Genomic DNA, 16,603 nt, shown 5'->3' with positions numbered 1-16,603 from the left:
CGATGGGGCTGACAGGAAGCACCTCACGGCCAAACAGGTTAATGGAAGCCCAGATTTAGCCGAGGAGCTCAGTCACCTCCCCGTTGGACCCCGCTGACTTTTACAGATCACACAAAGTGGCTCAGTCACTGCGTGATGTGGTTACAGTGCAGCGTGCGTCTGCATGCGTGTACTTTATATGGTGACAACCCCAGGCAGCGTGATTAAAGCTTCCCTCTGTTTGACAAGGTTTCAGTCCGACATCAGAGGCCCAGTGAGTCAGAGCTGAGCAGCTCCATTCACAGCGAAGACTCAGTAAACACACTGTAAGATCATGGCGTATAGAAGTCACCGGTGTTGACTTGTGTCTTTCACGATAAAAGTACATTCAGTAAAGTTAATTCGTGGTTGTCAGCTTGTCACTGTTCACGGCATCACTGACCATGTACTGTACAACCCTTCACATTAAAGCCGCAGACCTGTGTCATAAACCAACAGAAATGAAAGCGCTTAAATTCTACTTATAGTGACAGATACGTGACTGCCGGATATAGCTGCCTTTCTCTGCCCTTCTCCTGCTGGTCTGACTGTCTTCTTAGTTTCCTGCCTGTCTACCATCTGTGCCTTGGGAACCTGCATTTACCGCTACATGACATACATGTACAGCATATTCCTTGCCCCTTTATTCACAGTTATTGAGTTTGACATCATGCAAGAGGAAGAAGTACTATACTGTTGGCTATTCACGTTTTCCGCCTTTGCTCACAGTTTATATCAGGAACATTTCTAAGAAGCTGTTAGTGGTAATGACTTCATTTTGCTATGAGCTGTTACGAGTCAATTTAGACTTTAATGCTGCTGAACCTGCTGACACGTGCTGGAATCTGGCTCCCAGAAGTCGTCTCAAAAGCAGACGGAGAGTGTTGAAGAGTCCAGGTTCAGCTGTGGTGGACGTCTACTAGGACTCATTGTATTGTACTGGTTTAAAATCGAATGCAGGTTTAATGATGATAAATATCATACACTGAATCAGAATTGTAACCCAGACTCAACAATCGGTGACATATCTGTACATTTCACTAATGCTTTGACGCTGGATGTCGCATTTACTGATCATCCCTGTCCTTCCTGCTAATTTCATTATTTTCACCCTAGGTGCCATTTGTGTGGTCATAGTGGAAAATTTACACCCAGCAGGAAAACAAAACCCTGAGAGAGAATTCCTGACATCAGTCTGATGCAGACGCTCGTGTGTTTGTCTTCCACCCTGGATGCAATGTTTCGTGATTACTCTGCTCAGTGTGACTCACCACAGGAGAGCGGATGGAGGCTTCACAAACACAAAGCCTTCAAAGGACAAAGCCTTGAAACAGCCAAGAAGCTACACGAATATGATCACAGGGAGGAATTTTAAAGTAATATGGGGTAAAATCAGTGTCACAATGTCAAAACTGGAAAGAAGATCTGACCTCCTCATCTTTATATTTGGCTCTGATAAAATTGTCAGATATTCAACATTTGGATTTTCACACCCCGTAGTCTTCTGTTGAAGCTGCTAAACTACAAAACCAATATACACCTTGAAGAGCAGGTGTGATTGGTTCGCAGCCAGAAATGACAACGGGCGCCGCCGCACACGTAGGGTTAACTACGCTGAAAGCAGCGGTGTTTCTACAAGGAGTAATCAACAATCACAGCACCAGCCTCCAGCTTCAACTCCTGCCAGAAACACTGTGGCTCAGCCTCCGAGGGGCCTCGGCCTGCTGTCCAGGGCAGCTGAACCCCCAGCTGTGTGGGGCAAACAAAGAGCATGTTTGGGTGTGAGCAGTCTGAGAGCCGTGTCCTGATGCATTCATTCATTAAAGTGTCTCCAAGCCCAGACACTCACTCATCACCTGGCTCGATGCCGGCGTGGAGCCTTTTACTGCACTGACATTTTCAGAGATGGAGGACAGCACTGTCAGAGCTGCAGAGAGGAGACAGAGGCACAAGCCTGACTTCACCCTGGCGGCAGAACACAGTTTTCAACCCTCAAACATAAAAATCCCACCAGTCGCTCATTAAAGTCGTGGCCCTCAATAAATCAGCGCTTTTGCTGATTACAGTTATGGTTTTGCTGGAACAAGGCGGTTCAGCTGGGTCCAAATGAGCATTCACTTACTGTGAGTATCATCCCAAAACTTGGCATGAAATCCTTTCAAAATAAAAGTACACCAAACAGACACAGTAAACTGAATAGTGAGAACTCTGGGTCTATACAATTACATGAATATCAATGAAAACAAACAGCTAAAAACAATGATTAAAGTTGATTGCGGTTACTGTGCTTTGTTTGATTTACACACGTGACCTGATGAAAAAGTGACTCTAATACAGTGGTTGTAATGTTTAATTTTCCAACATTTTAAATAATATATTTTATTGACTATGTGAAACGAAAATAAAAATGTAATGTAAAATAATGTACTAAATACTAAATTCCCCAGCTGTAACATAAAGCTTGACTTGGCTGAACAATAATTCTGTGTGTGTGTGTGTGTGCACATGTCTGACCTCAATAGGTGAAGGGTGCACTGAGGCTAAATGGCAATTATGCATGTTAACTCAGTGTAATCAGCCTTTTAGTGCCTGTCTATCATCACCTGGAGAATTCAGGTCTCTGCATCAGTGCCTTATGTGTGCGCACACACACACACACACACACACACACACACACACACACACACACACACACACACACACACACACACACACACACACACACACACACACACACAGCAGCTGAAGACAAACAAAACAGTTCATTTATGCAAGAATCTGAATGAAACCTAGTACAAAGAAGCAGCAGTTAAGCTCTTAAGCCTTGTCTTCATTTGTCGACACCATCGGTGTTAAGAACATCATCAAATCATTTATTCTTCACACTCAGCATCGTCCTACAGTACAACCTCCTCTTTCCTCTCAATTTTTGTCATTTCCCTATTCCCACAGGATAATAGATCATATCCTTGCCTCACCTTTATAACACTGGTCTCTGCATATGCTTTCATTTGATGTTCACTGCAACAACTACTGTTATCTTGAACACATGAAAAATGGGAAAAATCGAACTCAGCGGGTTCAAAAATACAATTTGATCTTGAGTCATCAGGGAGTAGCAGTTCTACCAATGACTGGAGCAATCGAGGGAATTGAAACCCTGTTCAGTCTGCAGCGCTGAGTTAGCGTCTGCTGCTCCCACCAGCCCCCTGCACTGTGACAGCTTGACTGTACAGATGACCTAGTGTTCATACTGGCCTAACGCTGCATGTGCAACTGCTCCCAAAGGCGCAGCTGCTAGGAACACACTGAGGGGAGCTGCGCTGCTTTGCACTTTCTGTGCCATTTACATAGAGGACTGTTTACTGTTCATTTCTCCAAAGAGCTAGTTTCCAAGGTGTTAAATGATTTTAGGAATAAAAAGAGGAGCCAATTGCCTTTGTGACTGCACATACGATATTCACAGACTTATTAATGTGCTAATATGACTGCATGCATCAGTGAGCTACCAGTGGAGCGTCAGTAGCTCATAAGACAGAAATCTGCAGGACTGCTTCATTTCACACAGACTCACACAGGCCAGCAGAAACAAATGCCGCCCATCCATATTGGGAACTATTGTGAATGACAAAGGCCCATCAGAGGCAGTTTGGACCAGTGGGTGCATCATATGACCCATGCATCCTGACAACAGCCTGCACGGTGATTATCCAAGCGCAGCATGACAGGACTGGAAAAGGTCAGCGGCTATGATTAGTTTCTAACACTTATTTGCCAAAGCACCTGCCGCTGATGAGGCTGGACTTATTAGTCATCACACAAAGGCATAGGATCAGCAGTTTTGCAGAATTGATCCCTTATTTGCTGCAAATATGTTGAAATGTCAAATCTAAAGCAAATGAACTGTAACCGTCTGACAGGGATTTGAGCGTGGTTTATAAATCACAAAGTGCAACTAGCTTTTTAATTTGTGTGCCCATTTCCCTCCCAGCCTCCATCTCTGCCTCGTACAGCTCCTCTCCGGTGATTCAGTCGCCACAGGAAGCTCGACATCAATACTTGATAAGGGTCCAAGGAGGCCTGCAGCGGCCCAGCTCCACCAGCTGGCCGGGGCAGCTTCACCGCCGAGCGGGAGAGCAGACAACAGGATGGAGAGGGCTGGAAGGAGCGCCGTGGCCACGGAGCCAACAGGAAGCGCTCAGCGGCGCTGCCCGCCTCAGGTGGGACCGGGAGCGACGACTGGGACCCATTTGAAAACAGGAAGAAACTCACATCGAAAAAGAGGCCTGCTTATGGAGCAGCTGATGGATGGGCGCGTGTGTTTGTAGAGGAGGTGTTGTTTGTTTGTCAGATCCTGCGGGGCCCGAAATGTGTTAAGTCCCGTGTGAGACAATATGAGACAGCCGGGCATCTGTCACTAAAACGCGCTGCCTCCATTTTTCCCCGGTTCTGCCACGGAGCGAAGCCGTGGCTAATCTCTGCAGAGGCATTCAGGCCCGTCACACTGTGACATCCTCCGACAGAGCTTTGTCTGGAGGCGGCAGCCATGTGAAGCACGGTGGACCTCCTTCATTCTGATGCAAGGGCGGGATGAATATGAGATTATATCAGCAATAAGATGAAGGATCACCAAAATAAAAGGAGGTACATATTGTTTTGCAGTAGCTCGCTGTGTAGAGGATAGATATGTGTTTAATATATAAGAAAGGTTTCTAAAAAAACAATTAATATTTGGCGTGAAAGGACTGTTTGTGTGACTGGAGGAAAGTCAGCTCAGTTATTGTTTTCTGACTGTGATGCGCATTATCTATGAAAGTGCTCTCTCCTGGGCCCTGGATGGAGTAAATCCCTGGCGTCTGCTGGGCCTTGGAGTCATAACACCGAACAGCAGCGCACTCTGGAAGGACTGGACTCATTATAGTGTTTATATATCAGCCAGTCCGAGTACAGTAATTAGTCCCACAGTGCGGCGGATTCCTCCTCCTCGTCCCAATTTGAGCAGAGTGACAAGCTTGGCGGGGCCGAGCGCTGCAGACGCCCAAATGTGCGATCATGGGAGGATTCGTAGCCAGCACAGACCTGGGAATGTGACTCGGAGCGGAGCTTTAAGTTACAGGCTGGAACGCGTTCTGCATCAGCGGGCAAACAGTGTAAAACCAACAACGCTTGTTTAGTTTGTGTTTCACTGCTGAGATCGCAAATATTTATTTCATTGCTTCTTTTCCTTGAGTTGATTTCACTTTTGTCACATTCTTGAAATCCATTTCTTGATCTATTCAATATTTCTCCCTGTGGCTGATACACGGAGATCTCTCTTTGTTGAGTGATGCTTGAACTCTCCGGTGACAGACCCCTGGGAGGCCACAGGGGCCCTCTCCGCATCCCACGAGTCTCTGGGCTCAGCTTGCAGGAGCGGCCTGCAGTCAGATCAGACGCCCCCTCGGGGAACGCGCTCCTTCCTGGGACAGTTCGCTCACAACGGAGCTGTGCAGATACACAGGGAGCAATTGCGAGCTTTCTACTGCAGCGCAACAAAAAAGAGCACACGTCTGACGGACAGTCTGGGGATGCTCAAAACCGCACTCATCCAGTACGGACACACATCCATTGAACCCAGTCAGAAATAGTAAATCCCTGTCAAAGATCACACGCGGAGCTCGTCTCTGCTCCACTGATCGCCGTGCACCTGAGTCTCCGGCCTCGCGCCTGGATGCGCCGGTGAAGAGAAGCATCTTCCACAGAGGGGCTGCGGCGCCATCAGATCGGTCATGCCTCCGAGGGAGGAAGCGGGCCCGATCCACCTTTCATTATCCATCCACGGAAAGTACCGCGACCCCGTCGCGCGGGCTCTCGTCTGAAAGCCGCTGCTTTTTCTGCATCCATGCGTCACGGTGGGATCGACGGCTGACGATGCAGACTCTAACCGGGAGACATCGCCGACGATCTGAGGACGTGGAAGCGTGGAATGATGCGGATCACAGGAACAGGAGCTGAAACCATTTTCCCTGTGGTGACATCTAATATGACGGTGAGTCCGTATCTTCAGGTGTGTGTCACAACCACTTACTGCAGCTCCCACCTACCAGAGCATTAAGTAAGTGGGCTGGAATATACTGTAGGTGCTGAGCCTGAGGACCGCTGAGAGGCCTCGGCGCCTCTCTCTTCCTGTTTATGTGGCGTCTCGCTCATTACTGCGGCCAGCATGAGTCACCATGAATATTTCACATCACTGTGGGAATAACTGCTGTATTATGTATTTCTCTATTAAGTATGTGTCAATGTATTTGGTGAAGATAAATTGCAATAATATAAAAAAGAGGAAGCCTGATGATGTATATTGATTTTTTTTAGCTTCAGCTGAGTCACCACAGAAGAATAAACTAGAGAAGTCATTACCGACTGAATAATTTTTAGATGCATCAATACGTGTGTTTGCTCCTCCAACCAGACGGCGCTGGCTCCAGCAGAGAATCACAGAAACAGGTCAAACGCGCTTACTAGCAGCAAAGTGTGTTCAACCCTGAGTCCTTACGACCTGGTTTTACCATCATCCAGCTGCCTTTTACTATATCCTCACTTGTGAACAAGATCCCAAGATACTTAAACTGTTTCATTTCCCAAAACCAGGGCGAGGAATCCATCCAAAGGCTGAAGGTCACCATAGGACGGAGGCAATGGAGCAGCATCGTCTTCAAGACGCTGCGGAGCAAGTTCTGAGGTCTCCTCCAGCTGCGCCTTCAGATCCTGTCCATGACAATCAAAGGGAGGATCATTGATGAGGGACAAGCGTGTCGGAGGTCAACATTATCGACTTGTCTCTGAGGATCCAGGCAGAGCTCTCACTGCGGCTACACAGGGACTGGTCCATCAACCCTCAGGACCTCTCACAAGCAAATGAAGGCCTCAAACAAGCAGGAAAACTATTTAAACATTATATTGTTATAACTGTATTCACGCGATGCTCTCCTGTCTGATGAAAAGACGTAAACTCCAGCGGACGTGTGCTCAAACATGTCACAGGACCCTTAAGTGACATGAGCAAGTGTCCACATGAAGATGGCGTCAGACGGATGATGGATGGACGGATGGAAGCGTCCAGGTCAGCACAAACTATGCAGCCTGACGTTGTTCCTCACCTGCCTTTCTATCGTTGTCACCTTCAATCTCTGTCTTGAACTCGCGCAGAAGCATCAACAAAGATACGACGGATTCACCACTGGAAATAATCACCGTCCTCCGCTCGACTGCACAAGGTCAGAGTTTGTCGGGCGTCATCTGTCGGTCCAGGCAGGATGAATATGAATGAATTCCTATTTAGAAACAGCCCCAGTCGTGGCCCCAGATGTGGACAACAGACAAGGTCACGGGTTGGACTCAAGCTGCACACATGGGGACCGACGTCTTGGGTCACATGGTAACTCCCTTCCCTGCCTCCATGCATGTGCCTCAGAGGTGTCTGTCTGTGCATTAGGTCACCGGAACCTTGTGTCAGCCTCGTGTTCACACTGTTGGGCCAAATCAGCTATTTCCAGCAGCTGAGCTGTGAAACACAGAAAGTTACAGCATTAAGTTTGGGTTTAGCTCAGGTTTCAAGGAGGAAAATAGAAGTAATAGAAGTAGAAAAACTCCTCCTATAACCTTAAATTTAAACTGTGAATTCTCACTTCCCTTGCTCTTTAACCAAATTGCCACTGTTTTAAATCATATCAAGAACTCCATGTGGTTCTGAAGATTCGGCCTCTGGCTAAAAGCGAAGCAGTCATTTTCTATTTTGTGGCTCCTTCATTAAACCGCTGCCTCTGATGATGAGTGGAGATGGTTTATAGCCGGCCTCAGCCTCTGTCTGGCGGACAATGATTTGCTGGATCCTTCATGCTGCAGCTACAAAAAACAGCCAATTTTAGGCTCAGTGAAGTCAGATTACTGAATTAACCCCAACGGATGAAGTTCACAAGACACCACTTCACAGCATGTTTGATGCCCAGTGACATTTTGAATGGTGTCTGCTCTGGATCTTCATCCAGTAAATGCCTTCTGGCTGGTGCAGCTTTGTTGGTCCACTTGTTTACTATTATAAAAATATAAAAAAAGAGGAGTGACTCTTATTTGGTCATTTTCAGGTCATCAACTACAAAACACATTGTTTAACCGATTTCACTGCTCCATTTAACTGCTACTGTAACAAACCAAATGCTCTCCTGACCAACCAACCAAATAAGCAGCAGTTGTGAGGTGGGTGTGCAGTAATTTCATTTGTTTGATCTGCAGCAGGCTTTGACAGCAGTCGAGTCCCCTGGGTGTGATTGTGGATGAAGGGTCAACAACAATGTGCTGAAACACACACAGGCAGATTCCATACAGTTAGAGACATTCTGGGAACATGCAGAGTCCAGGGAGCAGGTCACGAACGGACCCAGTCCAACCAACGTGGACAGAATCAAGCTGCAGCAGCACAGCCTGCCAGCGAACTAGAGGAGAGGAGCCGACGGAGTCAAGTGATGGAGAACAGAGCAGAGGAAGAAACGAAGGGGCCGAGACGGGAGCGGAGACAAGCAGCTCCACTCAGCCGTGGAGGAAACGCTGTTAATTAGCACGGTTGGTTGTGCAGCGCTAACAACAGCACTACAGCGTCAGGATGGAACACGCTGCATCTGCACAGACGGCGTCCTGCTTTTACACAGGCCCAGCGTCTGGAATGACTCTGTCATTTTAAAAGGTTATGTGCACATCTCCCAGCCTGTACATTATACATATTAGTCACAGTCTCTGTGTCTGGAGTGAACACATTCACGGGCTTTGAAACACTTACAGTCATGCAAATCACTCGGTTCCATTGCCCGTTTAAAAAAGCTGTGGTTTAAGATAAAAGCTGGAGGCTCAACACAAACCTGCCCCACTCTATACCGTCAGCTTCAGTTCGGGCTCCCATGGGCCTGCAGGAGCCCCAGGCACAGTGCCATCTCTCATGCCCCCGCGCTCTTTGTAGGATGAAAAACATTTTTTTTATTAAACTGCCTTTTACAGTGACAGGTATTCGCTTCACAATTAATGTGACACCGCCGACAGGGAATCCTGGTCATTTAGGCGTCAGGCCCCCAGAAGCCCTGCAGTATGATAATTAACTGGCTGTGAGACCAAAGAAACAACAAAGGGATGGAGTTTCACACCACCCCACCGAACCTTCTACCTGGACCCCTGCTGGCAGCTTCAGAGAGCACGTTAAACCCAGCGGAATCGTGAGCCAGTGATTAAAAGGTGTGAGCCTGAACCCAGAGCTGTCGCACTGCTCCTGAGGCGTATTACTCAGAGAGCGTGTGAGATTAACACTGCGTCTGTATATGAGTGGATGGTTTTACACTTAACAAAAGGTATGTGTGACCCAGGCTGCTTTCATGTTTCGAACCGCTGATTGGGCAGTTGCACAACTCTCAGCTCATCCTCAACTGCTGCTCTGGATGCAGAAACGTATCAACACATCCTTTTCTCACTTGCTAACGATATGCACATTCGTTTCTTTTTGTATTTAGGACATGCAGGTTCGATAAAAGTGGGGTCAAAGTTGAATTTTCGGGGTTTGTAGTTTGAGTTTGTAGAAACCCATCCAGTGGCTCTGCCTGAAGCAGGAGAACAATGGGTTTACGCTAGCATTTATTAAACATCACGTATGGGTTAAAACGCAGAACAAATGAGTGAATAAACAGTCATTAAAAAAGCCGGACAGAGAGTGATGCAAGTCATTTCATTCTGCGCGGAGCGAAAGGCCCCTGGAAGCTGTGAGCTAATCACCCGTGTGCTCCAGCCCTCATTAGTTTCTCTGTGAATCAATGAACGGAAGCTCAAGCGAAATTAAACCTCCGTCCTCATCTATATCAGGCCACGACTGCTTTTATTGTCCAACAGAAAACTGTGTCAAGTGCTGCAGCTCCTACAAGTGCGGAACGAGCGTCGTTGCTCAATTCTCACCTGTGTGAAAGAACACGGTGAATTCTGGCGCCTCTACAAAACTAATCAGTGTCGGTACACGCACGGCGAGCAGACGCTTTCACCCCGGGGACGTCTGCACAACCCCCGAGACTACGATACGCGCGTTCCTATTTGCAAAAGGGAGATTACAGTCTTCTGTTCTCACACCAGCTCCAAAGCCAGAGGTGCAGCTTTACTCACCGTGATGATGTCAGTCACACATGTGAGCGCATCAGCACTGAAACAGGAGCATGCAGCGCAGAGTGTCAGCATTAACACACACACACACACACACACACACACACACACACACACACACACACACACACACACACACACACACACACACGAGCAGAGAACAAAGCGTGGGCTCTGGTCTGTGCTGACAAAGCCCGAGTGGATCGGTGTGTCTGAACTCGTCCCCCACTCCAGCGTGGGAGTGGGCGTGGAGCACGGGGTGATGCAAGCTCACGCAGAGATAAATCCTCGTTTCCCTGCTTCAAAAAGCAGCAGCAGGTCTGCGGCGCCCCGCGTCCCGGCGTTCCCTCTGCTTCTGCCGCTGAATGCAACCTGACCCAGAATCCACTGAGGGGGAGCTGCGAGCGCAGACTGCAGGGATCGCCTTCTGCTCGGTGGAAGTGGGAGCGCGTGGGCATGTGTGTCTGAGTGGGTGTAGGATTTCAAAGTGACGCTCGTCGTATGTGTAGCCGCAGCAGCGTCTCTCCTATTGTGCCTCTGGTTTCCTTCTTCCTCTTTGTGTGTAGTTTCCCATCACCTATAAGAGCCCCCTCCTGCTGACACGCTGTCCACCATTAAACACGGCCTGGACCGAGCTCTGTTCAGCATTAATTGAAGAACACAGCTATCAGGGAACAACAAGCATTAATTGGAACGTCTTAATGGCCCCGCTCATCATTCAGAGCATTATCCACAGCATGTGAGCTCCTTCAGGCCATTAACCCTTCTTTTGCCATCCCTGCTCACACGCCTTATTATTTCACATGAACCGATTTGGGAGCGTCCCCGCAGTGGCCTCCCAATTTATGGTAATGAATAAGAGCTGCAGACAGAGACGGCACGTAACAGCAGCGTATGCGGTGCACGCGTCATGCTCACACGTGCGTCCTGCTACAGGGAAGCAGGCGAAGTCTCTACTGAATCCATGGTTGATTAAATCTTTGGCTCATGTATAAACCTGCTCTGAGGTGAGTTTGAAGCCCCCACCACTGGGAGTGAAGAGGCTGTTATCGAGCAGCAACTGTTGCCTGGGCGCTTCTCACTTTAGAAAGCAAAGTAACATTAGTATTATTAATGGTTTTCACCTTTATATTTTAATATGTAAACATATGAAATGTGAACAGTAGCATTTCAAACGATGCTTCCTGCGGCTGATTTATCGGGTGAAGACTCAGGGATGTGACCATCACATCCATATGTATTTCACAGCTTATGATGAAGGATGTGTTGTGTTGCTGCCTTTCCCACCTGCAACAATCAGCAGGAACAGATGTGGCGCCTCACGCCAGGAAAACAGGCAGATAAATACAACGTAGGAGCGCGAGTACATGTAAAACATCAGTGTCTGAGTGACAGGATGACTCATTGGGCCCCGCGTGGCCCTGTCGGCCCCTTCTCATGCTGCTGACTGAACGCTCTTGCTTCTGTAAACATAGACAAATGTGTCGTACAGACGCGCCTGCTGCCCCGTAGCCTCCCGACGTCTCAAACTAATGAATTTTTAAAGACAGCATCAATCAAACCGCAGGCAAGATCAATAGACCACGGAGTGGATTTCATCAGCACGGCGGAGCGGAGCGGGGTCTTTTTTTTTTTTTTTGGTACGTACATCGCTTCCGTCGTCAAGCAGCCCATCACTTCAACTGAGCTTCAGTAGAAAGCGAGGCAGTCAACAAAGAGCACGGCGGAGTCAAGCAGGCAGGTCTGAGCAGTAATGTTCTCCACTTAAGTGATTAGTGAGTGTTTCTGATGGCAGCCTGTCCTCTACACAGGTCGGACTGACCTTACGTGGTCCATTAAGACGTCTAATAGTCTGTCAGTTAGGGAGTTTATACGTACGTTTTCCCAAAGTCTCATGGACGAGGACACAAGCGTTCCATTCCACACGAGGGAGAGCTGCCATGTGACCAAGGCTCCGAACAGCATCGCGATGCCAGTGGAGCCGCCAGGACACTAGGACGCGTTTTCAGCTGTTTCTTTACCACTCCACAGATGGCAGATTGCAGCGCCAGCCAGCCGAACATTTAAACCGAATTACTCTGAAAGCAGAAATTAAATTCGCTGTGAAATTCCAACGGCCAGAGCCAGAGAAGCTTTTACGCGAGCCAGAGAAAGAACAGGAACACGAAGCATGGAAATGACAGGGACTGACCTTTGTTTATTTACAATGTGAATAAAAATATCCCAAAAGGTCAGAATGATCGATATGAATATTAAACATGGAGCAATGTTGCTACATTAGATTTAAATTTAAATGTAAATAAATTTACATTTCCAAGCAAGGCCCACGTGCTTACATTCATTCTCAGAGTTTGATTTTTCTACTCTCCTCTCCTGCTTCTCTGCATCGAGGCACCACAGCTCAAGAGTAGATTTTTTTTTTAAATGATAAAACATGGCAGGCTCAGGTTGACGCTCCTTGTGCTCGTCCGTGAACGCATCCATGTGAGAGGACTGTCCACTCAACTGTTTCTCAGCGGGAGGGAGATTGGTCAATTCACCTGCATCTGCAGCACAAGCTGAAACCCGCTAAACGTCACGGGGAAAAGAATGTTTGTTCATAGGAGGTTCTGTAGGAGGATGTTGACAATAAAAAAAATTACAACAAAACAATTACACTGAATTAAAGGCAACACGCTCATATAAAGTAATAAGGAAACAAAGCACAATGAAAACAGCCAGAGGCACAAGTTTGTTGTCAGGGTGACTCATTTTATCATTTCTCTTCCTTTAATAAAAGAAACAGGAGATTCCAGGGACGTGATCTCTAGGCTCCGATCTCAAACCAAATCTGGGCCTCTCCACCCTGTGGCTCAGAAAATATTTATTTCTCGCAATCGCACTGAAGGGAATCTTCAAAGTCCTTGACCAAATGTTAAATTGCAGGAACCTGGAGTGACGGAGAGCACAAAGCCTGCGAGCGGGGAAGCTCGGGTGGATCGTGAAGGGAAATCAGGTTTAATCAGCACGGGGAACCACTGGTTTCATGTCATTTCCTGTTTATGGATAATTAAGAGAGAGTTGTCAACAGCTTCACAGCTAAAGAGCCTGAAGTCATTTTAAAACGAGCAGCATGGACGGAGCGATGACGTGTGTGTGGAACACAATTAAAACTGGATTATGCAGATGAGGAGCTGATTAAAACATCTGTAACACCTGGACGGCTGTAGACTCGTAATAAGGTAAATCGAATTGTCAGAAACTAATCATATAAGATATCAAAGCTGTTTTCCATTTAGTGAACATGTTGCGATTTAGTCAAAGTGGGCTGAGATGTCGCATCCTGTCATGTTTACTGCTTTCCTCTGTTCGCCTGCCAAGAAATGGATTTCAGTTGCACTGGGACTAAGGCGAACAAATGAAGAGGAGGCTTTTTTACTGAAAGCCTTCTGGATCCTTTGATTCTCAAGGACGTTTCTCTGCCCTGTTCTCCGCCGGGTCCCCCCCCACCCGTTATCTGAGCCCACCCCGTCCCGCCCCATTGTATCGCCCTCAGCCGCGGAGAGCTTCCCGCTATTCCAGCTCAGCTGCTTATGAGCGATGAACGAGGCGGCGTTTAAGCCCGAGGAGCCGCGGGGACCGCACGTCCCTGGGGTAAAGCTGGAAACATTGCAAATTTACTTTTTATTTTTTACTCTGCCTTTCTGGAAGTCAAGAGATTTTGAAGTTGCTCTTCACGGGAAATTGGCTTTTTACAAAGTTAAAAAGCCAGAAAACCTGATGAGCTGTGCAAGTCTCACAAAACAGCGTCATTAAAAGCAAACTTCATCATAAGTGACACTTACAGTTGTACAGGAAGTATTTTGAACAGAGGGTGATTTCAATGACTCATATATTTAAATGTGCCAGTGTATGAAATATGCAAAAGAATCAGTTCTGCTTCATGATAGTTTTAAGCCTAGACACTGATATATGTAAATATGTGCATATGTAATATTTAACAATTTCCTATGAATCCCTGAACTTCCTGTGCAGGGTGTTGTTTCTTGTTTCCGCTGCCCCCAAGTGGCTAACTCCATTTCTTTTCCCCTTTAAGCCGCTTAGTTTAGTGTAAATTGGAGCCTATTCTCACATTCCAGCTGTAATCTCTTGGACTCTTCACAGCGTCCGCGACAATGAGCACAGATTAGCGCCACGGCGCTTCTCCCCAGCTTCAGTCTGGATTCGATCACGTAGAGACCACACGGCGCTCACCACACGCTACGCCTGACTGACATCTTGGATTATTAAGAAATTGATAAATAGTAATGGAACCATCTGCCGCCGCCTCGGTGACGGGACGATGTCTCAGCGCCGCTGTGAGCTCATTAGAACTTAATGCAGCTGCACAAAATCCATAGGTGATAAACCTCCATGGGTAAAACTGCACATGGGAAAAGTGCCTCAGCAGAGAACACTTAATACATAGCTGAACATTTGTCCCATTTTAGAATCAATGCTTGACCAAGCCAACTACTCTATGCTTTTGATACTGATGATGTCATGGTTTGGGCTCTATCTTTATGATGCTGATGATAGAGAAAACAAGACATCTTTTTTAAATCTGGGAAACATGTCCACCCTCACAGACCAACATAAGAGGCACTGGAAACACAGAAGGGAGTCACATGGGTTCATGGGCTCCAGCATCCGTTGTCCCTGCAGACCAGCCAGCATCATTTTACACTATATATTGCTGCATACATTTTCTCATTTTCCAGGCTACGCTCTGATGAAGTAAAGCTTCAAGTCATGCAGGAAAATGTGACGGGAGAATGAAGTCGGCCAAGGTAAAAATAGCAAAAAAAAAACGGCAAGAACCTTGATTACATCTGAAGGCTGGAAACGCAGCTTCAATGCATCACTGTTTACAAACGCATCAAATTTAATCAGAACCCTAGTCATCAAAAACAGGGGGGAAAAAAGTGAAATAACACAGCAAGAAATTGCCAAAGTTGATTGATTTTCCGCTTTAACGACCACACCTGCCGGGGCCGAGGGAGACGTTTGTATTTGTATCGCCTGCCGCTCCGTCAACAGCAGCCACACACACAACGTTGTCAGGCACTGACAGAGAGGAATGTCTCCCACTGCTTCTGATTAGGAGACGGTGCACAAATCATCAGGACTGCTGCTGCGGACGCAGACCGTCAAAGGTCTGACTCGGCCACCTGCGGACACGCCCCATTGCGTGACGTCGCTGAAGGCCACACCCACTTTCTCCCTCAATATAAACCAAAGGTCACTCTTCACGTTTCCTCCAGCCTCCTGTTGAGCTCCTGCAGCGCTGAGGAAATGAGAAATCAAACAAAGGGAGTTGTCATCAAACATCACATCATCTTTCACCGCATGACTCAACAGCAGCGCACAGGTGGAGACTCGTTATGTTACAATCTATCAGCTCTGATTATCAGACCTGCCAATGCAATATGGGTTGAAGAGGTAACTTCTGCTTTGGAATCAGAGGACCTCACTGTTTCTCCCTCATTTGCAGAGAAACGTGTGTAATTGACACGTTACTGCCACATGGTGGCAAGAAATTAAAACACCCCAGTCTGGAAGTGATCGTCTGAATTGTTTGTTTCATTCACACATTGTCAGAAGAAACAGTGAAAAACATTCTCAATTTGCAAATTTCATTATTCGTTCTGTTATTATCTTTCCCACCTGCAGTCTGAAGCTCACAGACCTGAAACCTGACAAGTGAAGAAATGTGGCCATGAATTACAATCACTGTAAAAAGTCTGTGTAGTTGCAATTAAACGTTACATTAAAGTTATTGCACTGGATTGTCAGGATGGCAGAATGAGCATCAGATCTACAGCATCTATGTGTTAAAAATAGGCCCCCGTCTGCGGGTAATGAAAAACTATTTCCAATCACATTCAGACAGAAAAATGTTCCTTGAAGTAAAAGACCACAGCGCTGGGTCTGACACGACACAGAAGAGGAGAACATCCTCAGCTTTGACTGTTTCTTCATCTCTGGAAACTTTAATCTTCTTTCATGAAGTACTTGTGCTGAGTGTGGATTCTTGTCACAGCTGCATTTCCCTGTAGGTTCAACTTTATTCCAGCTCATAATCACATCTGTCCAGCTGCTGAGTCCCTCACAGAGAACGCTTGTGAAATACTGCGGTACTTTAAGTCAGGACTTTTATCACCTCAGCATCATCAGGGACAGTTTAATAGTTGAGTTACACATTATCAGCTGTCTGTTAACACAGCACACAATAAAGCATAACATGCCTGAATGTGAGCAGCAGGACAGGAACGATGAGCAGTTACCCTCAGGCAAGACAGAGATATGGTTGAACCTAGTGGTCATGATGTGGGCAATCATTGTCTTTATAGACATTCAACACAGTCCACGCTTTATATAAACCACAAACTGACACCTTCACTTC

The sequence above is a fragment of the Betta splendens genome, chromosome 8, assembly GCF_900634795.4.
Source record: "Betta splendens chromosome 8, fBetSpl5.4, whole genome shotgun sequence".
Lineage (NCBI taxonomy): Eukaryota > Metazoa > Chordata > Actinopteri > Anabantiformes > Osphronemidae > Betta > Betta splendens.
Note: the sequence above shows the minus strand (reverse complement) of the source record.